The sequence below is a fragment of the Rattus norvegicus genome, chromosome 5 (genome assembly GCF_021556685.1).
Source record: "Rattus norvegicus strain SHRSP/BbbUtx chromosome 5, alternate assembly SHRSP_T2T, whole genome shotgun sequence".
NCBI lineage: Eukaryota > Metazoa > Chordata > Mammalia > Rodentia > Muridae > Rattus > Rattus norvegicus.
Genome location: NC_141538.1, coordinates 122,903,473 through 122,929,344, shown reverse-complemented (window position 1 = coordinate 122,929,344; position 25,872 = coordinate 122,903,473). Strand labels below are relative to the sequence as shown.

Below are 25,872 nucleotides of genomic sequence, written 5' to 3'. Positions count from 1 at the left end.
CCTGTGTTCTCTTGTATTTCGTTATGTCCTTCTTAAAGTCCTTCATCATCATCATGAAATATGAGTTTAAATCTAAATCTCACTTTTCCAGTGTGTTGGTGTATTGAGAACTTGTAGTGGGAGAACTGGGTTCTGATGATGCCAAGTGGTCTTGGTTTCTGTTGCTTAGGTCCTTGTGCTTGTCTTTGCCATCTGGTTATCTCTGATGTTGGTTGGTCTTGCTGTCTCTGATTGGAGATTATCCCTCCTGTGGGTCTGTGGGCCTGTGGGCCTGTGATCTTTGACGTGAGAGTGCTCCTGGCAGACAAGCTCTGCTGGCAGGTTTTGATCTGAGAGTTGTGGGACAGCCCCAGCTCTAGGTGCAGATAGAGACTGGTATGGTCTCCTCCCAGTCTGCCCTGCAGATCCCAAGCCCTGTGTACTTCCAGCAGGTCTCTCTTTGGACAGTCAGTAGAGAGAAAGTGGGGGCCTACCTGTGGGCTGTGGGCTTAGGAGAGAGAGTGCTCCTGGCAGACCAGCTCTGCTGGCAGGTTTTGTGTCTGAGGGCTGTGGAACAGCTCCAGCTTTGGGTGCAGATGGAGACCGGAAGGTTGTTTACCTATCTAAACAAAAGAAATAATGAAGCCTAGCATACACTGATATGCTGGCTCATTAATTCATGCAGATGGTCAATAGTTCATCCCGTGTTTATGAAGTAAATTCTCAAATGAGAAACTCGCTTAATGGATTTGAGAAACAAAGTAACAAATTATGCATGTAGCATGGTCAGGGCAGGGACATAACTGAAGAAAAGGATTTGTCAGATGAGGCAAGCAGAGACTACATGAGAACACCAGACTTCGGAGTGCAGCATCAGCTACTAACATAGCATCAGGCTAAATGATGTTTTCCAGAAGCAGGAGGTAAGCTTAAATTTATCTTGAGACTACTGTGGCCACCAAGTCCAGACAAGAAGTACTTAGCTATCACCACTGAATCCTTCTGTTTACAAAATTCTAACATGGGATACACTTGTCCTCTATCTAATTTCAGTCTCACCAATTCCAGAAAAGATGAGTTGAAATTATTGAAAGAATTGAAAAATATTAATGTAAGAAGGGATAGACAATACTAGTAGGTGAAGAAGGGTTGGCTTTTCCTGTGCTATTCTTCTGTTGCCCTTCTTCCTCCACTTCCCCCAACACTTTGGGTTCAGAATTAACTTCCCAAATGGATCCTATAGAATATCACTTAAAGTCTTCTTTATAAATGGATCCACACTGAAAACTCCTTTATTTCTTGGGTTCTCCCTGGTCAAAATAGTTATTTCCCAAGTAAAGTTGCTTCCTTAAAACTAATCTAAAAGTGTTTCAAACACTAGGTGAGAATACTTTTGTGATATACTAAATATGCTCATTCTTTTGTTCTCAGCTTTCTGCCAGATCCCTTACCCACTCCTTATTTCTCAACACTCTATACCTCAGCACTTCTTTTATTAAAAAGAAACCCAAAGCAAGCAACTTTTGTCCTGATGCCTGGCGTATAAAAGAAAAGTGTCAGCTGTCATTTTAACTTCTTGATGCAACAATGAATTGTAACAGACAGCGTACTCCCCCTCCGAGCCCTTCTCTTTGGGAGTGGGAAGGAAGAAGAGACATCCATTTGTGCCTCCAGTCTCCTGCATCCTGTGAGCTGAAAGGGGGGAGAAAATTGAGAATTACTCTGAGAGACTCTGATGTTCTTCTGAAAAAAAAAACTATGTTAAGATTTCTCATTCAATAAGAGTCAGGACTGAGTACCCTGGGTGCCCTCTGCTAAAAGGTTTATATATTAGCTACTGGGCTTAGACACAAACTGATATGAAAAGCACTCTTCCTGTACAATAGTCAGCCTAATTGAAAAGGCAGACAGATGGACGTATAGTCCCAGGAACAGTCTGAGGCAAGATGGTACTAATACTTTCCCTAACAGCAGGATCCACTCCATGCTCTACTTTAAAAATACTAGTTTAGATGCTCGAGGAGGAAGAAGAGTTTACATTACAACCCCCCAACACACACACACATACCCCTCCATTCATAAAGGGGCAGAGTCAGAAATCAGACATTTTTTTTATAAATGCCCACCAGATTGCTCAGAAAATATTAAGTTGGTTATAGAAAGCAACTTCCATTCATACCTATTAACAACAGTATAACGGAGATATAAAATTTACAAAACACCCACTTTGAGTTGTATATAAATTGTTTAATGCTTAACAGATTTGATTTCGATTCCTTTCATAAGATATAGTGTGCTGGTTAGGCTTTGTTAACTTGATACAAGCTAGTGCTATCTGTGAAGAGGAACCAAAAGAAAAAGATGTATCCATCAGATTGGCCTCTAGGCAAGTCTATAGGAGTTTTCTTGATTAAAGATTGAACTGGGAAAGTGCAGTCCACCATGGGCAGTGCAAGCAGTGGGCAGATAGTCTTGGGTACTATAAAATAGCTGAGTAAGCCATGGAGAAGCCAGTAAGCAGAAGCCCTCCACGGTCTGTTTCAGTTCCTGCCTCCCCATTCCTGCTTTGAGTTCCTGGCTTGTCTTCTCTTCTTGATGACCTGTGCTGTTTTGGGGGAAATAAAGCCTTTCCTCCTCAAGTTGCTTTTGGTTGGTATTTTAGCACGTCAATAGAAAGCAACTAGAATAAAAGAAAAATAATTTTGGATTTTCAGATGCGGAAATGAAAGCTTAATGACACTGACCTATGACACTCCCTAGTCCCAGCTAAGTGAATCAAACAAGATTTAAACAAATCTTTTCAATGTGTAGTTAAGGAGATCAATAAAGAATAAAAATATATAGATGACAGACAGACAAACCGCAATCCAGCACCCCTGAACTGAGGAAATCCTGAAACTAAGAATGAAATAGCAGCAAATGTCTTGGTATGGATTGCACTGAAAACTAAATTGATCATTCAGTGTATATGCCCATATCTTGCAAGGCTACCAATCTTTTTGCTTTAGACATGCAACTGATTTCAACAAAATGTATACCGGCTTTTTTTTAAATGAAAACAGAATTTGTCTTATCTGTTAAAAATGAGCTCAGCTTAATACAAAAAGGCATATATGGAGAATAGACAAAATGTTGCTTAAATAAAGTGCTTAGAGACATGACAGTCCAGATCACAGAATTATAACTCAAAAATGACAGCAAATACCTACACCAACCTGCTATTTTTGCAAAGAAGAAAGTTGGACCAGAAAGTAAACTTTAAAAATAACAGGGTGAAAAAACTGGGTGGTAGTGGCACATGCCTTTAATCCCATTACTTAGGAGTCAGCTGGATCTCTGTGAGTTTGATGACAGTCTTGTCTATAGATGTATACCGGCTTTTTAAAAATCATGAAATATTAACCTAAAACTACATGAAGAAGATAAGCATGATGAAAGATAGCATGTAGGAAAAAACATTTTAAATTCAAGTACCTATTAATGTAGCAATTAGTAGATAGTAATATTCACACATGGCCACTGCTTTCCAAAGTCTGCCATACGTGCTCTACAGAAAATAAACAACTCTCACAGCCCATGGAGAGTCAACAATTTAGCCAGCAAACGAGGACATACATAAATAATTAATTGTTTATAAAGTGTGCACTAACAGCAGTAGTAATAGAATTCTTTGGGACTCTGGAGGAACGTCAATAACTCTTCCTAAGAGAGTAGAGCAAGATATTACTTTGGAGATACACAATGGAACTCAGTTAAATGTACACTAGGAAAAAAAAGGAGTAAAAAGATGTGACAAACCAGAAATCACCTGCAATGTGTGTGTGTGTGCATCAAACTACACTACCTTGATTTGTCGCCTTTGCATTCCATTCCCTGGCTGGTTATGCACAGCAGACTTCTCTGTGACCTTGATTTAGTGCTTTCTCTCCCACTGCAGTCCTTCACCAGTCCACTGCCACCACCCTCAACACCTTCCCCACTCACTCCAGGCTCAAGAAGCTCTCTACAGAACAGCCGGACTATTCTGTTTCTTTTCTTAAATGCACCAAAACTGTGCAACACCCAAATCTTACAATTTCATTTCTTCTTTATATCATCTCTGGTGTCACCCAAGGCTTGCCCTTTTCTCTCTGTTTCAAATGCTCGCTGGGTACACTTGAAATAGCACTTCTCCCTAAAGATGCCAGAGGCTGTCAGTCTTTAGTACACACAAAAGAGAAGTATGTCTCTTCACTCATGCTCTAAACTTTATGTAACTATCAAAACATCCTAGATGCCACCTCTGACTCCTCCCTTAAGCAATATAGTTCTGTAGCTTGATTTTCTTAACCTGTAAAACATGCATTATATAGTTTATTATTAAGCTATATAATTCTGCGCATACTCAATTAAGGCCTGTTTATGAACTCAGTACTCTGTTTTTATTTACCACTGTAGCTCTCAGTACATTGATGGGGACAAAATAGAATAAAGGTAATACCTGAATATGTAAATGGCTCATGATTGGGAAAATAAACATGTTCTATCTCCTGCACACATCTTGCTGTGGTCATGCCAATGAATGCCAATTATAATTCTCCCCAACTCCACTTTCTAATGTCATTTTAGAATAATAGGAGAATTCTCAATTATTTGCTATTTAAATCTTATGGTTTCAAAATTTCTAAAGAATATCTATAAATCCTTTGAATTTGTTGATTTCTTCCTTCTGATTTATCAGAGATTAGATGAAATAAAGATAACCAGAAGATGATTGATATTCTTTCTTTTCAGCAATGTTTATGTTTTGTTTTGTTTTTTCCTTATGCACCATCTTTTACTCAATAATAAAAGCCAATTTTAATTGGAACCCAAATGTTAAAAAAGAGCCTAAGTCCTCTGGGTTCTACTCCCCACCAGGTAGAAGACTCATATGAGGCAGAAAAGACAGCAGCATAAAAGTTGAATTGTATAAGAAACCCCCTCCGCCCATTACATCAGGGTACAGGATGGGTGCTTTCTCAGACAGAAAAGAAAGCTAATCCAGCGAGGGGTTTCCAGGGCGATACTCAGGGCCGTTCTGCACAGAACTTTCTGAACAGGGCATGTGTGGCAAAGATGCTGAGGGTGATGGCAGTTGGCTGGTGAAGGACTGCAGTAGGAAAGGACTACAAACAAAATCACATAGAAGACATAACCACCAGAAAAGTCTAGAACACAGAGGGAGAAAGAACGAGAAAATACCGTCTCTTTCTAGGTTTAGCAATACAATGTAAGATTCTAGCCATGCTACAGATTTGAACAGAAAAACAGAGGGGACAAAGAACAAGGTTATGAGTAAGTTCAGAGGATTACAGGAGAGGTTCATCCAGGAACTTAGAGTAGAGTGAAGCAACTAGGTGGATTTTCCCTTTCCTGGCTTTTACAGTGTTTGGTATGTTTCTATAATTAATTCAGCTCATGAAACTTTGTAACACCCAGCATTATTTCATGATACTACGTATAAACACAATTTGTTGTTTAATAATACTAAAGTAATCTTAGATTCTTTATTTGATGAAGTGCTCTGAATTAGAATCGAAAGGGTGGAACTGGGTCACCTTTACCTTTCTTAACCAACACACACACACACACACACACACACACACACACACACACACACACACACACACCCATTCCTATACATGTAGGAACTCTCATACATACATGCACACACAGAACAGTAGCAAAAGAAAACACTTTAACCCTTTTACCCTTCTTTTGAAATATGAATTTATATTTACAGCTTTCTTGTTAGGAGAAAAATAAAGTTAATAGATCTTTTTTAAATAACTGCAAGTAATATTTTAAGCACCTAATTCAAAATCCATGACCTATGTAAATAGGGCTTTAAAGAATGTAAAGACAGAAAGCTTTTGTTTCAGACACATAAAAGGGAAAAGCCAACATCCAAAAACAGAGACAGAAGGGAAAGTTAGGAAGCAGAAGGTAGGTGACAAAGGAGGTTCATAACCTGGCGGAGAGACTCTTAGGAAGATCAAGATCCTAGAGTAGGGCTGGAACCTGTGTCACTAGGTTAATCAAGCTGCCATTCATCTGAATGAGTGACTCGGAATCATCACCCATTATCCCTATCGCTTTGAAATGCTAATTAACCAAAAGTGGAACAGTAAAAACTAATCCCAGAAGTGCAAGATGAACAAGATGATTTGAATGGAAACCTTAAGACAAAATGATAGACAGTGGGGAAGGACGCTAGAGGGAGGGAGGGGAAGAGAGGGAGATGCAGAAGGAGAAGAGCCTCTCCTACATTTTCCTGAGGTCTCTTGGCTACTCTCCGACACATCTGACCTTTCTCTGACTTCTTTCTAGATTTAGTATTGCTTTCAGCTGGCTGCTAACACGTTCAAGCTAAGTCCCAAGTAGAACTAAAGTGTATTTTCAAGTACACCACTTCCCGTATTTCTTATTTTCTTCTTTCTTCTTCTTTAAAGAAGAGGACTTTTAATGCATTCAATAAAATTGAAGCGTCTTACATAACAGGCTGGAGAGTTAGTGCAGCAAAGCCATCACTCTCGCCGAGTTTAGAGGAGTGCTCAAGGAAGAGAGTATCCGTGTGACGAGATAAAAACAGACCTGGCTGGAAACGAGTACACAGGAAGCAAGATGTCTTGCTTGAAGAACAGAGTGTGACCTCTGCTCATTCTGCTCACACTGTCTACCTCCCTCTCCTACAGTCTCTACCTGACATGTTTACCAAAAATTTGTTTTTTTAGTGTAGAAATTAAAGTTATTGAAAGACACATTACTAATGGCCACCTAGCACATTACAGGCTAGAACACTCCATTTGCTTTTTACATCCTGAATAAGGCATAGGAAAAAAAAAAGGGTGGAAAGACCAAAAATGGCTCCCTAATCCTAAATGGATTAGGAATTAAATATACAATGCCATGGCATTCAGAGCTCTGCTTTAGAAACTCTACCCTGAACAAAATAAGATTTTTTTTTTGAAAAATGCAGGGATTAGACTTAACTAATTTGTAAAATTATTTTAATATTTTTGAGCTTCTTGCCAAAGGCCACTGTGCAGAATCCTAAAGATTCTCACCAGCGTAGCACCTTCTTGAATCCTTTATAATTTATGTCTGTAAAAATATTATTGTAAAACATTTTGTAAACAAAACAAAGCTATGCTTCATGCCCTAAACCTGGAAATATTCAAGTTTTCCACCAAGGATATCACATGTAACATCCATGGTGTTGTCTGCCATCACACTGCCAGTACGTGTCACTATGGCGAGTAAGAGCACACAGGTCAAGAGATTGTTAATTTATTAATATCAAAAACAATAAAACCAAGCACTGTTCATGGATTATCTTAGTCCTCAGGTTAGGTTTCTGAGGTAGGCACTACTCAACTGCTGTTTACTGAGTGGAGGCAACATCAGAGAGGTGAGCTACTACCCAGAGGTGACAGAGCCAATGACAGGGAAGGCACAGTTGATATGCAATTCAAGTCTCCCCCAGTCAGAAGCCCATTTTGTAGTCTGTCATGGATCATTTTACCACCTACATCTGGATTGTGGGAGCCACAAATTATTCCTACAAATTTATTTATTTTTATTTTATGTGTATGGGTGTTTTACTGGCCTGTATTCTGTGAGCATGTGTGTGCAGTGCCCTTGGAGGCTAGAAGAGAGTGTCAGGTCTTCTGGGGTTATAGACAATTGTGAGGTACCATGTGAGTGCTGAGAACAGTATTGGGGTCCTCTGCAGACGCAGCAAATTCTCTTCAATGCTGTAACATCTCTCCAACCATGAGCCACAGGATTTTAAGGAGTCACGTCAAGGGTTATTAAAGTCTGAGGTGATGGAGAAACATTCTTCCTTATATGCAAATCAGGGAACCTGCTTGTATATATTTTAAAGCTTGAGTCTAGGTTATAATTTGAGAAATTTTCCCACTGTTTGAAGGGAATTAAAAAAGGAACCTTTGAGAACAACTCATCTAGGCTCTCTAAACTTGATTTTTTTTTCCATGATAGGTTTGAATTATTGAAAAGCTTTGAGCGGCAGAACCATATGGGGTTCATCAAGAGCTAAAGAGCAAGGAAAAAAAACACAATTCTACCTCTGCATTAATAGAAAATGAACCTTACAGGCAGCTGATCAATAATTAAAAATGAAAACAAGTGTCCTCTAATTTACTTGCAAGCTGTAGCCCTGTAATAATAGAAGGAAAAAAAACCACACACACACACACACACACACACACACACACACACACACACACACACACACAGCACAAATACACTCGTAAAAATAAATACATGGGTGATTTGAATATTTTATTTTCCTTCTAATTTATTGACTCAGATTTTTGAATTTATAAAAACATGAATTTGATTTTTGTGGTGGGCATACAGGACCAAATGTTGACCAGTGAGAATTAATCGCCCTCCCAGCAATTCTTTCCACCAACCCAACCTTTGTTCCTCCTCAATCACATCTCCCTTCCCTCTGACCCTCTTCATAATCCGGCTCTACAATATAAAAATGTGAAATATTAAGTAAATATAAATAGATAATATAAGATTTTTAAAGTGAATATTGGTTTCTTTCCACTAGTTCAGGAATACAGAATTCTGTAATTTAACCCACAATTTCCCAATTCATTGCCAGTCCCTTTATATACCTCCCAAGGTAGCATATCCCATCAAAATTCCCAATGAATACCAATTATGTGATAACATTTGGCTCTGTCACTCAGTTTCTCAAAGTCTTCTAAAATTAGCTTAATACTTTATGATAAGCAACAAAACCAAAGCGCTCGATGCTGTTTTTGCTTGTTGTGCTGATATTTAGCATCAGGTTCAATGGAGGAGGGACTGGAAAGAGGGCATTTTAGATTTAAGGAAATATGAAGTCAAAAGTATCCTAAATTAAAAAGCAGTTCATGATTCCATGGCTAGATGAGGAGAATTCATTTCATTGTGTTATAGCGAACCCAATTAAGGCAGGCTCTTATCACTAGAGGAATATATGATTTGCACTTCACGTTATAAAGCAAAGGCAGCATTCATGAATATTCTATCTAATCAATATTGGATTTTTCTGCTTTTAGAAAGAAAAGGCAGTGAACTTTACCTCCTTAACCTAAAATACTTTTAAAAATAATGCATAATTAGAAAAATGTTTATAATATAAATCATACTTATATCAAAATGCTGCCAACTCAAACCCTGTGGCACCATTTTGCACTCTGCCCATTCAGAGCTGGCTCACTACCAGATCTCATGATTTCTTTTTTAATTTGGGGGGTTGTCGTACTAAATAGAAAATGCATTCAAACTAACAGGTGTGGTAAGGGCCAAGAACTTGACTGCATTTTCCCAGTGCTCAGTAACACTGAGCCCGCGATAATAGGATTATTCAAAGCTAATTTGATTTGCAGCTGTGAAAAAGGAAAGGTAAGTTTCATCTGCCATGCACTGTACAGTAATGCCAAGGGGTACACAAGGTCTAACACATACTCTTCCCACAGAAGCCATTTGTCAAACCAATTTGGTTGGTTTATACATTGAAGTGAATAACGTGGAATTCTGGTAAGAGGATGTGTACATGTTTGTTTTGCTTTGGAACCAATGTTTGTTGTAGGCGTTACACAATATGGAATGGAGTTACTGTCAGAAAGAATAACAGCTAATACTTAATCAGCACGTATTATCTGCCAGGCATATGCTGCACATCTTTGTGAGCATCAACAGCAAATGTGTAGTGGTAGTATGATCACCGAGCTCTGAAGTACTTTTCCTGTATTGACTTACCAGATTCATCCTTTGTGCCATCAGCAACACCATTTTACAGACCAAGAAACAAGAGAAATTGGATACTTTTTCCCTGTTATCATGGGATGTATGCCCAGGTCATCTGACTCCAAGTTTGAGAGCTCAATTTGAACTCTGTGTGCAGGCTGTAGACTCAGCTAACTAGGACTTCAGGAGAAAACAGAGGACTCTAGAAATGATGCGGTATATTAACAACAGCTTGCTGATAATAATTATCAAGTCCCAATTTTACTCTGAATATGGCTATCATTTAACCCCAATCCAAACCAGGTTATATAGAAGTAGAGATTGTATTTCTAAGTCTGACCTTGGCCCATCTACTGTAACATGATATTTAGCCCTTGAAGAATTCTGATATTAGTATTTCAAGGTCATCTTCTAGCCTCATAAAAGGGATGAACTGGACCTGTGCTTATGTATTTGTTTATAAAAGCAATAGTAACTGAATGCTACATATTAAACTTCTTTATAAGAGTTGTTAAGCGTAAAAAGGCTTTTGGTCATTGAGACCAAAAGAGACATTTTTACAGGATTATATTCTGAGACATGATATATTCTGATAAGATTCTTTAAAACAAAATTTAAAACAAACTGATGAACTTATCCTAACCTTGAGATTTATACTCTAGAATTCAGAGTTTGGAAGCACTTGTAGAAGCGTAAACCTCTAGAACCGTCAGAAGACCTTAGAGTGTTTGTCCCTGAGCAGACAGGATAATTTGTCAGGAAGATCAAAAAAATAAAAATAAAAAAGTAACCAATCTATTATAGCCTGAGGAATGAGTCAGAAGCTGAGGTTGGGGAAACTTAAAGGACAGTGACATCATAAACAGAGTGAGGAAACCCATTCACAGCAGCAGGATGAAAAGCGACAAGTCCTTTGGGCCTGTACAGTTATAGCATGGTACTGATTGGTGTAGCAGACAGGAAGGGAAAAGGGGAAAGAAGCCTTATTTTTCTTTGGTTGCTTAAAATGTTTTCTTTTCTATAACCGTGTTCTTTAGAAATTATTTTCAATAAAGCTTCAGTAGGGGGTATTACTACACACTGATTTGGCATCTAAAATGATCATAATTCTGTGACACTATTTAAACATGTGTCCCTCTACCACTATAGTGGGCTTCTTTCTTATAGTACTTCTGTTTGGAAAGGACACAGCCTTTTTTAAATTACTTGTTTTTCAAACATTGCTCAAATCATTCCCTTCCTAAAAGTACTTGAAGTTTCTCAATATTGTCTCAAAATCTATTTCTTCAATTTGGTAAGTTCTAATATGTTCTTGAGCCAAATCGTAAATGCTACCATATTGCAATAACTTGACTCTAGCTAGAAAGAACAAAGTCACAGCTGACAATTAAAATGCTGGCTCTCAAAAGAGACTATAGGTTTAAACTGCTAACGAAGATAGGAATTTCACCTTTTATGTGGCCTTCAAAATATGCATTTATGACACAAGATATTGGCATAAGCTATTACAATATATACACAAATATGTTAAAATAGATCTAATCTATATATAATAATTTTAGTAATTCACTTTTTCACTTTGAAAATATGTAAGGATTGGATATGCCTCAATTTTTTTCTAATAATAAAGTATCATTAATAAAATTTATATTGATATTCTTAAGCTCAGTAAGACATAAATATGCTCCATTTCATATTTTGTATATATTAAGGGTTTACCTATTAATGATTGCTGTGGAATGCTTCTTCCATTCAGGACATAAGAGCTGCCATTCTGAAATCAGAGCAGCTGTGACTATATTCAGGAGGACCTCTCAAAACCAGCCCACTGACAACCTCTCATGGAAAAAGGGATGGGCTTATGAGGCTAGGCGGTACATGAGAAGCTCAAGAAATGCACAAAGCCCGACCCCACTTTGAGGATATATAAATCATTACATTTGCTGACTAGGAGACTCTTCTTTAGTGGTAGAGTAGACTATGAGTCCCCACACCAATGTTCTTATAAATAAGTGCCATGAACTCACAGGTTCACCAGGGTGTGCTTGAGTGGAATCATTTCTTTGCTCTGTCATTCCAGTCCCTCTAAGATGAACACATTTGTTACATCTCCCCAGGAAAAGCCACGCAACAAGGATGGAAAGGAGAATCAGGATTCCCTTATCCATCCAGCATCTACACATAGGAAAATGTGTGCTACGAACACATCTTCCCATGGACAGCCAATATATTCTTACTCTGTGTGCTCTAGAAAATTCTTTCTGCACATATTATATGCCCAATTAATTTTGTTGACTAAATTGGTGAGTTTACCTAGTTGAACTAGCTTTCCTAGAAAGAAACTGCAACTATGGAGTTAGAGTTGCAGAGGTGGATTCTAGTTTAATATAAGACCTTCCCCAGTCTTAAAAATCAATCAACAGAGAAATAGCTTCCTTCAGGACAGTGAGCCTTCAGTCTTTGAAAATGCTCACAAAGACTGATGACAAGTAACAGATTGTAATACAGCTTGGTGGCTGCCTGATTAGATGAGGTCTAAATAAGATTTCCCCTGAAGTGTGTCCAATTCCTAGATATGGCTATGGTAGACAGGTATTTTAGAGACATCCTGCAAACGCTTCAGCAAATGATGTAATTAACTACTATTGAAAATAATGCTTATCGATACTTGTAACCATGGTCATTTTTCTGTTGCTGAAGTTTTCTTTGTGAGCACAGCAGCTATATACCGACTTTGTGTTAATGAGAGATACTTAAAGATGCATTTAGCATTCAACAATCAAGTTAAGTAAGAGCATAATCAGTAGTATATAGGCAGCCCAAGAGCTCGAAATAAACTCACCCTCAAGGAATCCCTATAGTTAACTATCAAAATATATATAACTGGTCCTCCTGAACCAAGCACTTTCCCTCATACTTTGTGGGTTTTTTCCCCTGAGTTCAAGTCTTCAGTTAAGCATAGATGAAATGTATTATTGAAGTACTAAGAAAAGAAACAGAATACAGAAAATCATATCAAAACGCAGAACTCCACATAGTGCCTAACTAGTCCCATCCAATACTGATGGACTATTGCTAAGACTTCATTTCCTAAGTGTCATTATTAAGTTTGTACTACATCTTATTACTCCTATTACTACGTGACTGGCAATTATTCTAATGCTGGCTTGTGTCTGCATGTTTCTTCCCTCCATTAAATGGATCACAGCCTATTTAAAGAGAGAGGCTGTGTCTTGCAATTGTCTTCCTTTGAAGTTGATGGGCCTATTCTCTACCTGGGACCCCTCTCCTCCATCTCTGTTGTTTTTATCACTAGAGGGACAACTACTGAATAGAAAATTTCTGGAGCCTCCAGTAATATCTTCCTTCCCTCAACTTTCATGAATTGCTCTAATTGGAACTGAGCATATGCCAACTTATCGTTGGCAAGAGTTCGCCTGTCTCAGCCAAAAATTGTTTCTTCCCTAGAAAGAGAGATAGTGCCAATATGTGAACTCTTTGTGAGTCTATGGGTCTTCATCAGTGCATGGAAGCCTTTGAAGCACTCAAAAGTATCACCCATAATCCAGTATAAAGGCAAAGAGTGCAGCAGCAAGAGGATGGTGTCCTAGTGCCACAATCAGGTGGGCACAGACTAAAGTGCAATTTTGTTGATGGTATTCAGGATTATAGAGGTCGTCATAAAGGCCTAGGCTGGGAGGACAAAGGTTCCAGCAGGACTAATAGCAAACTTTGACATCATTGGAAGCAACAATGAACCACTACTTGGTCTGCCCATTCAGTATTAAATGTCTTGTTTCCAAGTATTCTTAAATGACACTGTGCACTTGAAATCCTATCGTCCTGACATACACTGTGATGCTTTCCAGATTCTTACCTTATCCTGAATCCTACTGTTCTTGCAAGAGGCCAAGATTCACTGTTGACTGGTAACAGAGTTTCAAGTGAGATTTTAAAATATATGTATCTAGTATCCTCAACACTTGCTTAAAATATCACAGAGAAATTATACCTCTGTGTATCAATAAACATTTGTTTCTGTTGACCATTTTGCTTATCTTTAACAATCAAGTACAAATTTTTTATAAGTAGCTATATAATGAATTCCTGTTTAACTATTTGCCTACACTGAAAATCTTGTGAATGTCTAAAAATGAAGCAGAAATATATGCTAAGTTTTGCACTTTTCTGTGGGCAGGGACTATTCCCTAGTCCCCCAAAGTGAATCTCGACAGGCTTCCATCTTTAGCATTGTGTAAAGGGTTAAACAAGAAAGAATATAGTTACAAGTTCAAATCATTGTTTTCTTGGTTGCAAAGGTATGCTCATGAAATACTGGCTTGCTAGACTGTGGAGAGAGCAGGATCTGCTGAAACTCATTTTCCATTAAAAAATTGACCTCAGAAATGTGCATAAGACATTTTAAAGTAAGCTTTGTGTATACCAAATGTAGTCTAGAATACCAGATAATTCTCCTCTAACCTTCTGGCTCTACCCCAAGTCCTGTCTGCCTCTACCTGCTTGTGTTCTCTAGAATTAGACCAAAGACCAGATTTATCCCCCTCATATATCTTTACCCTTTGGAATATCATCACTCCAATCAGCTCCTAACTCAAGTCTATGAGTGTTGAAAGATGTATTTTCATGAACCTTGTCTGTTTAATGAGGACACTAACAGGCCCAAAGCCCATCTTGCACAATTCTTTGTCAGAAATTTGGGAAGAGTAGCGAGTCTCCAACCGTATTCACTATCCCATTTCTCTGTATGATGTGCTGTAATTCCTATCTTTCCTATCTCAGATAGAACACATCATGTTCCTTTCCTTCATTCCTTGCATCACTCCATCCACTAATTGTATTATGCTCAGTACCATTGTTCACAAATTTAACTAAATGATTACCTATGTAGTTAATATCCCTGACTTAAGTGCTCTTCTCTGCACTGAAGGAGCCACACTGAGAAGAAAGATGGCAGTATGTAAGCATAACAATAGATTGGTTGGGTTGAATGTAATCCAGGCAGCAAATAGCAAATACATGCATTCGTGGAAGAGAAATATCTGGGACACACAGTATGTGCTTGCTATAAAGTTGAGTAGTTCTCAACCTTCTAAGTACTGTGACCCTTTAATATAGTTCCTCGTGTTTCAGCAATAACCATAGGATTATTTCTTTGCTACTTCATGACTGTAATTTTGCTACTGTTATGAATCCTAATGTAAAAATATCTTAGTTTTCTGATGGCCTTAGGCGACTCCTGTAAAAGGGATGTTCAGGCTTCATACCAGTGTAGGTCATTGACAACTGACAGGAAAGAATATGCTCTAGCTTCCCTGTCTTTTAAACCTTATTAAATCTTATGCCTGAATGAACTAGTATTTTTTTGCCCCTATATAAATTAATTAATGGGTAATCATTACTGTAGCTTCACAATGACTCAGGTTCTATTTCCTGGGTCTTCCCTTCCTTAATTGTCACTAGTTCATGAGGACACTGCTAAGAATCCTTCATTTCATAGGTAAGTATACCCAGACACAGAGAGGTTAAGTAACATACTGGTGGTCACACAGTCAATAACTAGAGGTGCTTAGACAACTGCCCTTTCAAAAACACCATGAGTTCATTGCCAAGAACATTTATTTCTTATTATTTTGATTTCACTACTCTGAGTGTGAAACATGGGGTATAGAAGGAACTTGGCAATTAGGGATAAATGAATGAAAATAGCAATAATGTGGCTAACTCTTGAATACAAAGGCCAGTTCTTTACACACCTGCTGCTGTACTTTCACTCTAAATTCTACCCCAAAGGCTATATATTAATTGCTTGTTCCTCAGTATTGGGAAGTGGTAGAGTCTTTGGGTCAGGGCAACTACTGGGAGGTCTTGGGTCAAAGGGGACATGCCTTTGAAGGGATTGTGGGAACTCTATTGTTCTCTTGTCCTCTTTCGATTTCCCTCATGAAAGTGATAGATTCTCATGCATCATCCTCCTGCCATAATGCACTGTGATGCCACCAAACCAAAGCCAGGAAGTCATTTGATCATGAACTGAAGTTTCTAAGACGGAGCAGATGAGCCTTTATCCTTAGAAGCAGATTGGCTGAGCTTTTGCATTGCTAGCAGAATTCAGACGAACACAGCTGCCAACTGCAGCTCTCTAGAGTTGGGTGAGCTCTTGAGGGCTCTCCTTATCCCAAAGGAAGTTCTCTTCATTCTTCTCTTTTTCCTTCTAAAACAAGAAACTCTGCCTTGGTCTCAGTTATATGGCATTGCTGTTACACTCCTCAACTCAGACAGTTGGCCTTGCTGGCCTTATTTCTGTTTCTGGAATGCCACTGCTGCCAAGTCTATTCTCACCTTAAGAGCCTTTGGGTTTGCAGTTTTCTAATCTTTCAGATGGAAATAGTCTACTTAAAATTTTATATTATATATAATACACACATATATTATGTATATAATATATAGATATATGAATTAATATATCATAGTATATTTAATATATTAAAAATATTATAATACAATGTATTATAACATGTGCACTATATATTATAAATTATAACATATAATAATATGATATATAATATAATAATAAGATGTATAGTAATATAATATATACTATAGATATATAGTGTGTGCATTAGGGAGGTGTCAGTGGCCAGACAAGGGCATTGGATAGCCACACAAGTATTGGAAGCCAATGTTGGGTCCTCTGGAAAAGTGAGTGTTCTCAAAGGCTGAGCCATCTCTCTAGCCCAAAACAAAAATACCATCTCATAGTTTATGTTTTGTATCCAGGCAAGTCTCAGCTTAGTCACAACACTCTTAATAAAGATTACTAAAGTATAATCAGCCAATATTGAATGACTCTGTGCTTACACCCAACTCAGGAGCTGGGAAATGAAGGTCTGACTACTGTAAACTTATTTATAATTGTCAAATAATGTTCTTCCTGTTCTTTGGTAATTTTTATCCTGAGTAGCTCAAAACTAGAAATAGTAGCTGGCCGAATAGACCTTGGGTATACTTGTAATCTATGCCTATTATAAAATACAAGCCCATGATTAACCCAACAATTATTTATCCGCTTCCTGAATAAAAAACAGAAAATGAAAGTATACATGGGAAATCATGGTAAGAGGCTAAGTAAGTACATGCTTGAAAGGAAACATAAAATTCCAAGAGATATGCTGTTGTTAAAGCCTATCTGGATGTTATTTATGAAATTGGGTATATGATTAGGCCCTTGGGCAGTCACCTCTACAATCACCATTACCAAGTCTGCAGGCAGCAAAACTAAAACCACCACCTAAGAAAATGAGCAGGCTTCATTCAGTCAGTCCGACATCATGGCTCTGACTGTACTTAAGACTGCAGTTCCTTAGCCCTCGCACTGCTAGACCAAAAGACACAGGAAACTGTTTTTGCTATAGAAGCTGCCCTACGCACTGTAGGCCTTTCATCAGCATCCCCATCCTCAGCCGCTGGGCTACTAAAAGCTAGGACCACTTCTGCCCACCCCAACCACAACAGAACAATCAAGGCTGACTCCACATGTTGCCAAGTGTCCTTAGGGGACAAAAGATTCTGAGTTCAGAAATCTAAAAATGATTCCAGTAAATCCATTATAGTCTGTGCCAAAGTGAAAAAGAAACTGGAGGCTGCTGGCTATATAGTTTCAATTTCATTTAAACTTGGGTCTTTCCAACAAATGGTGTTGTGAAAGCTGGCTGTCCGAGTGAAGAAAACAAGGATGATTTTACAGTCTGTGCATAGCCTGGGACTGCATCTTGTCATGGTGTTTGATTTTTAAAGTTTCTGTTTGCATTGTTGCCTCGAGTTTTATAAAATGTTTCTAAATAAATTTTGGGTTGGAATTAGAATCATAACTCTTAGGTATCAGGAATAGCCCTAAACACACTTCTGGGATTTTAGCCTACAAATTTCTGTACAGCAGAACTCAGACTTTGATGACTGTAAAATCCAAACAATGAACAACTCTGAAACATGTTGAATATTTTACGTACATAATGTCATAGCAAACGATCCCCCGAATGTAAATTTTATGCAACAAAAAGCATATTCATTTTCATCTACAAGTTTGGTAAAATTATACATACACCATTGAATTATCTTACATTTCTCCATGGTTTATTATATTTATAAAATCAATTCAAAACAGACTAAAAATCTAGCCCAAACTATAAAATCCTTATAAGGAAATGAGCGGGGAGGGAGCTTCATGAATTTTGGACTTGATAATGATTTGTGGATAATGACTTCAAAGGTAAATACAAATAAATTAGAATACATCCCAGATGGTTAATCATAATTATCAACTTGATTGGAGGGAGAAACACCTACACTAGTGAAGAATATGCCTGGTATGTCTGGTCTGTGAAGGTGTTTCCACAGACAGCTAGTTTGGAGGTATCTGACTTAACCAGTAAATGGCTGCCTTAAAAAGTATACCATGGGGGCTGGGGATTTAGCTCAGTGGTAGAGCACTTACCTAGGAAGCGCAAGGCCCTGGGTTCGGTCCCCAGCTCCGAAAAAAAGAACCAAAAAAAAAAAAATATACCATGATGGGATTTCTGACAGTGGAGAAAGGTTAGAGGTGGGTCACTGGGACTGTGCTCTTGACATCTCTAGCCTGCCTAGGCCCTTTCCCACATTCCCCTTTTCTCTGCTTCCTGAACACCATCCAGGGATCTGTATTTTTGTGCCAGGCCTTTCAAGCTGTGATGAACGGAATTTCGGAAAGTTTGAGATGTAATAAAGCCCCTCCCCGAAGATTTTTATCAGATATTTGGCCACAGTGATACAACAATAAATAAAACAATAAAGAAGTTTAAAACTGCTATGCATCAAACAAACATGATGAATAGAGTAAAAATATAACTACTGACTAGAAAGATTTTGCAAATTATGAGTATGAATATGACCAACATTTACAAGATACAAAGATATCTCACATCTGAGTAAAACAAAAACAAATTAAGAAGAATGTGGAAAAATATATAATGTCATTGTTTATGAGAATGCAAATCAAAACTACAGCAATATTTCTTCACATATTTATTAAAATGACTACAGAAAAAAGAGAGAGCGAGAACAGCACATATTGGCAAGGATGTGGAGGAATCAGAGCCTGGTGCAATTGTCCATTGTCCATTGTCCAGTGGTGCAGCTGTTATGGACAACAATATGTCAACCCCTCACAAAATTAAAAGCTGGATTGTGATAGGATCCAGCAATTCTATTTCCAGGTGCATGCTGCAAAGAATTGAAAGAAAGGTCCCAGATATTTGAGCATTCCTCTTTATAATAGTATTTGTCACAAAAAACAAAAAGATGACAGTAATCCCAATGTTCATAGCAAATAAGATAATAATAATAATAATAATAATAATAATAATAATAATAATAAACCATCACCACCAAAATGTTCTTGTTACCAGAAGCCAGGGAAGAGCACAAAGCGTAAGTTGTTTAAATGCTACCAAATTTTGCTTCTGAAAGATGAAAAAACTGGACTCAAGGTTCTCTGAACAAGATGAATGTATATATTACTGAAAAAAAGATTATACACTTAGAGACAGTTAAGGGAGTAAATTCATATTATTTATATTTTACCACAATCATGCCTTTCAAATACCTGTATCATTAAAGAGCAATAAGTTAAATAAAGACAGTTCTTTCAAGCTTGAGAGTGAAGATTCCATGCCACCATCTTGAGAGTATCTGGGCCTTTCCCTTAGGTTCTGGGACATTCTAGATCTCTGAAAGGATAGCACTCTTCTCTCCACTGTCTAGTGTTTCAGTTCATAAACTTCGCTTCTGCCTATTTCAAATAATTATTGCACTCATCCCTGATTGAACTGTAAAACAAGCAAACACTCAAGGAGAAGCAGCTATGAATGAAGCATAAGGCCTAGGGGAGGAAGAGCATCATGTTCTAGAATGTGTAGTTCCAAACAACTGGATAGTTCAAAATTGTTTTAGAATTAAGCCATTCTGAAGCTAAGCCCAGACACTTGGTTTAAATTCTGGGCTGCCTGTTTGCTAGCTGTATTCCTTTCACTTTCTTGTCTCAATTTCCCCATCCTTCAATGGGACTACTGATAGCATCTAAAGTCATTGATTTGAATTTATGAAGCTGGTGGCACACAACCAGCCATAAATAAGAAGCTCAATGATGCTTGCTAAACGCATCCGTAGGCTGTACTCTAATGACATAGCAAAGGACTTCCTAGGAACGAGGGACTCTGGGTTGCACTGCTCCCCAGGGTACTACCAATGTAGCAAAGAGGATCCCACTTGTTTGGCTACTTCATGAAAATGCTCAAATCCCTGAAAATACTCCTCCATGTGTGATGACTGAGAACAGATTGTGAAATGACGAGAAACTATGACGACTGCTCAGTTCCCTTGGACTGGGCTCAATGCAGTTGCTTTTCCTGCAGCTTTAAACTGCACAGAGGCAAGTGGGAAGTGTGCCTGTTGTCATGGTGTGCGTGCTATGATTGGTTTGGAAGACAAATGAGGTGTTTCAATCAAATCTTATTTCTAAGTTTAGAGAAAGGGGTAGAAAGAAAGAAAGAAGGGAGGCAGGGAGGGAAGGGAGAGAGAGAAAGAGAGAGAAGAGAGAGAGAGAGAGAGAGAGAGAGAGAGAGAGAGAGAGAGAGAGAGAGAGAGAGGCAGAATCAAGCACAAATCCAAAGTTGAAGAATATTTGTTCTGTCAAACTGGAGTCATGTGTAGAATCACAATGACGGTCCAGGCATGAACCTGAGCTGCATTACAAATGTGAAATGTTTTTACGAGGACCAGATGGAAACAGTAAATGTCCAGAGAATTCGAGAACATGTTAAAAATGAAAATCCCCATCCGCACACAATAGCCATGCCTGATGTGTGCTACTGCAAAACTGGGAAATATTTAGCACATAAACTCTCCAGGAGATCGCTTATCATTGAAAACTAAGCAGGCCTTAAGAGTTCCCAACTGGTGACAATTTGGCTACAATTCTCTGGCACTGAAGCTTAGACAACAGCAACTTAACCTGAGCAAAAATTGATAAGACATAATACTTGATATTTATCATTGTTTTGATACAAGAAACTAAACAATGGTAAACTCTAAATCTCAAACTTGACCAAGACCATAGAGGTTTTAATTAGTATAAGCTGGAAAAAAATCACATATTAATTAATTACCTTCATATTTGAAATGTTTTTAAATTGGGTTGTTTTTTTATTTGCTAATTTCTTTTGTGCATCTGTTCACACTTCAGAAATATCCTAATTGTTTGACAAACAGTATGTGTGTGGGTTCCCTACAGCCTATAATTTCTGATGTTATATTATTAGATTCCTCTCTGACTGCCAATATCCGAATGGCAAAATCAGGAACAAAATAAGTCTATCCCAGATGCAATGAAAAGGCAGCTCTCTCAGTACTGAGACACATAAGAGCCCCAGTTCAGCATCTGCTTGCCAGTTGTCATGAGATATGGAAAATAAATGGCCTCTGTCCTCAAAGAGGTTAGCTTAATAAAACGATGCTTGATATTTATTACCACACAATGCCCTTCAAATGACATTTCTACCATGGTAAAAAAGAAAAATCTCCATGCTGCTGCTGTTGTTTCAATGACCTGGCTGCAGCAGACAGACAAAAAGATATTGATGATTTTGCTTTATGTATTTCAATGGACAAGTCTCTGACCATTTACTCAGTAGGGATTGTTTTCATTACCGTGTTGATGACAGAAGAAGCCCTGATCCAGTGTGAGTCAAAGAGACATAGTTATGGTTAAAGAATAAATTTTCACCAACAACTGCCCTGCAGGGTAAAAGACTGACCCAGCTTTCTATTCATAGAAATAAGCTAAAGGGTCTGTGGTTCTTTCAGGATGTGATACTACTGAATGAATGGGAGGGACGGGACTTCTCTGTAAGGTATGGCGAGGACGATTACAACAGGATGTCAGAGATTTATATAGAGAATATGCATAAAAATATATCTGATAAATATGAGAATGAGAATTTAGGAAGTTGTCAATATATTAATTTTTTAAAGGAAAAAAAATAAATATTTGTTTTGTTCTGCATGTCAGTTATCTGATCTAACTCTCACATGCACACATTAAATTTTATTGCATAGTGAAGAGAGTGGAGGAAGACACTTAGCATTTGACTAATAGTGCTCTTCCTATAAGATCACTTTCCATGGCTTCCTGTCACGTGTTTGTATGTGTGTGTCTGTGGGGTGTGTGTGTGTGTGTGTGTGTGTGTGTGTGTGTGTGTGTGTGTGAGAGAGAGAGAGAGAGAGAGAGAGAGAGAGAGAGAGAGAGAGAGTTATAGCATACATATGTTACTTTTAAACATAAAATTACCACTTTGGAGTGGTACATTTACCATTTTATCTGTCATACTGTATCTTAAAGTCTCATTTTTCCTGTTTGATTTAACTTGGGAACTCGGCTCTTCAAAACAGAAGGTACCCAAACAGTCAGAGAACACAGAGTCCTATGCCAGATTTCAGGATTCCTAGCCTTAGCAATTAGAAAAATGGAATTGCATCTCACTGTAATGGGAACCCTGGGACCAGCGAAGGGCAAAACCTATGATAGGAATTTAGAAGTACTGAATGTTACCTGTGCAGAATCTGGTAGATTTAAGGAAGGATATGGCTATAGCTAGAGACATGGGGATCGCCATCATATGGATGCTGATTAAAATCATGTGTCTAAGGCATGGTCTATGCAGTGAGTGCAGAGAACAACAAACCAAAACTTGACCTACATCCTTCAGGACATCCCAACCTATACAGCGTTGAGGCCATGGCAAATCAGATGAGAAAACAGGAAGAACAGCCAGTCTGTTTAGGATTGACACTAACTCCCTGGCAAACAAGCTAGGGCAGTGCTCAGCAAAGTGGGTGATCCCTGTGTCTCAGCTGTGGGTGGAACTCAGTGTAGCAGGAAAGCTAGCCAAGACGCCCGGTGCACACACACCGAAACCTCCAAGCTTGCAGTAGCAACAGGAGGAAAAAACTGTTTAGAAATCTCTAACAGGATTAACTTCAGGAGAGGGAACTAGGAGAGCAGTGTGGGAAATTATGAGGTATCAGAAATAAGATAACAGATGGAGGATCTCACAGAATCACAGAGTGCCATACAAAACACAGGGCTAGCAGATCTGTGGACTGAGACAAATCAATAGCTGGATTGGACACTGGTGATGTGAGGACATCAGGGACAAAGGTTAACCTTCTTAGATGACTTTTTTTTTTGAGAAATTAATCACTCTGGAGTCTGGAGTACTGCTAGCAAGAGACGGGCTCTGTAAGCAGATAGTACATGCTTGTCATCACAGGGGAACAAAACAATAGTGTGTGGTCAGAGGATGAAGACTGTAGTGGAGGGTGAGAGGTCTGCAGATACGGGAGGTAAAACAGGTGGGTGGTTGACTTAAATGAAAGGGTGAAAGAAAGACTGAAGAGATGGCTCCATGCCTGAGGCAGCTAGACGCCTTCCATTTCCCTCTACAGAGAGGTAATGTATGGAAAGTGTCCTTTGTAATCTTCTAACACATTTCCCTTCATACTTTCCAATCTGTCAGATTCTATAAGTAGAGATTAATGTTTCCCCTGTAATGTTTATTTCCCCAATAGACCCATACACTGAGCATCCTGAGTCAATTATGCTTAACTAGATGCCAGGCCCTCACTGTAAGGAGACTCTCAATGAGGAGATGTGTGATTATACCGGATGTCTCCCCACAAAAGTTGGGAACTTAGTTACAAAGGAGGTGAACTGGATTGTGGTCATTGCCAGAAATGTCAAACTAAATTACAATACATAGGCCATCTCTTAGTTGCTTGGTATCCTGGTTGCCTAGTATCAAAAAGCCTCATATCCCTAGTTATAAGTGGAGAAGTAGAGAATTAGCTAAATGATAGAAGCATGTAATATAATCCTCCTTCTCTTTCCCCCTTTCGAATGTGGAACAGTTTACATACTGTTATTCTTGTTCTCTGCCTTGGGAAAGATTTCCTCTCCACTCACAGTCGCAGACTACCTGCTTCCTGCTAGTGCTCCAGATTCCACAGTGATTAATTGCCTAGGAAGATGTTTACCCTAACAGGAGCAGAATTGAATCAAAAAGAAAGAAGTGAAAATGAAAAACACCATTTAAAAATGTCAAGCATGCACAAATTCAGCAGTGCCATCAGAATTTTGAAACAGGTCTTGGGAGATGTTTCGGTGGTTAAGAGCACTAGTTATTCTTGCAAAGAACCTGGGTCCAATTCCCAGCACCCACATGGCTACTGACAATGGCCCATACCTGCAGTTCTAAGGGATATGATGGCCTCTTCTGACTTCATGGGCATCAGGCACACATACAGTATACAGATATAAAGACAAGAAAAGCAGTCACATATACAAAACAAAAGGACAGAGAGGGTGCAGGAAGACCCCCAAAGCACAAAGTACTTGGCAAAAGCCAAGTTTTCGACCATTGCATAAATGAGGGTCGAAGAGGTGATTCAGTAGTTGAAATTACTCATTGCAGAGGATCGAGTCCTGTTAGCCTCAGCCATAATGGACTTCACACAATCACTTGTAACAGTAGTTATAGGAGATTCAATGTCTTATTTTGGTCTCTGTAGGCATCTGCACATAAATAGTGCACATATATACATGGAGACACACACCACATATATGTAAGAGAAAAAAGTATATTTTTAAAAAATATGACTAATGTATTTGAGTAATTATATATTAAAGCTGACAGCGTTTTAAAAAATACACTGAGCATAAAACTTTTTAGAAGACTTTTATGTTTTCCTGAATGCCTGTCATGTTTTGCAGACAACTAGACCACTGTGCAGATACTGATATGTAATATCCATTTCTTCCTATCTAGGGTAAAGGTGGCAGAACAAGTATGCACCAGACCACAATTGGTATGATTGCACCCAGCACCAAATGTACGTGTGTGCTAAGTGGATATTTGGGATTTAACCACCTTACAACTGAAAGCCTCTGAGGATGTATCTGTTGGGACTAGGCTCCACAGACTGTACATTTTGATTGGTTGTGGTTTTCTACAAACCAACTCGTACACCTAAGGCTTGGGAAACAGGGCAGAAGATGGGATGGAAAGATTGTAAAAGCCAGAGGTTCATGGGGCTTGCTATGAAATTGTGTCTTCAAGAAATACTCAGAAGCAACAACCATAAAGTCTTACAACCATGACTGTCTAAACATGAGCTGAACAAGGATAATGACAGTGGACATGCTAGCATGGATGAGGAAAGCCTACAAGGCCTCCTCCCCTCATGAGAACTGTAGGCAACTCAACAATACTGAGATTGGAAGAAACATTGTCTTGGAGAAGAACACGTGGATTATCCAATACTGAACTATGACCCCTGGAAACTTTCATACAAGTAGCATTATCCAAGCTGAACTGGTTGTTTGTCCTACTAAGGTTTGTATACATAGAAAGGCCATGGATTTGAAAGAGGGCATGAAGAGCCATATGCAAAGATCTGAAGGGAGGAGAGAAAGGGGGAAAGTGATGTAATTATAATCTCAAAAAATAAAGGAAATAATTTTTAAGGATGAAATGTAAAAGCCCTCCAAGCCCTTAAATCCCAAGGAAGCACCGACTTATGAAAGTTGTACTTTCAAGATCAGCAAAACGGTGGAATGGTTGCTTAATTTAATCTATAATTTCCAAACAGACTCCTAAAAATCAGACTTTTATTAATTTATATAGAATCAAAAGCTTGGCAAAATTCTGAAAAGTCCCCAAACTGTTTTCTTCTGGTCTATTTTATTTTTCCCTGCCATTAAGATTTCAGTTTATCCAAGTGGCCTCTTTCCAATGATGTGCTAGCGCATTTAAATAGAACCCTTTGTTCTAACCTTTACCTGCCTTGAAATTGGGAGGAAACGGAGCCCACCTGATCCGAGATAATGAGAGAAGGAAGTCTTTGTCAAGAGTGAAGTAGTAACCTTTATCTCTGCTTTCTTAAGTATTCTTGGAAATGACCAAGAAATAAAGAGCAATTTGATTTAAA

At 38.4% G+C, this 25,872-nt stretch overlaps 1 protein-coding gene and 1 long non-coding RNA gene across 4 annotated transcripts in view; one reads left to right on the top strand and one right to left on the bottom strand.

Annotated features, from left to right (window-relative positions):
- Pde4b (phosphodiesterase 4B) overlaps window positions 1-25,872 on the bottom strand; it is a 576,426-nt gene that overhangs the window by 343,290 nt on the left and 207,264 nt on the right.
- Window positions 761-25,872, top strand: LOC148005948 (uncharacterized). Its single transcript, XR_015621001.1, has 2 exons — window positions 761-902; window positions 24,711-25,872. It is a non-coding gene; the product is annotated as an uncharacterized LOC148005948 (long non-coding RNA).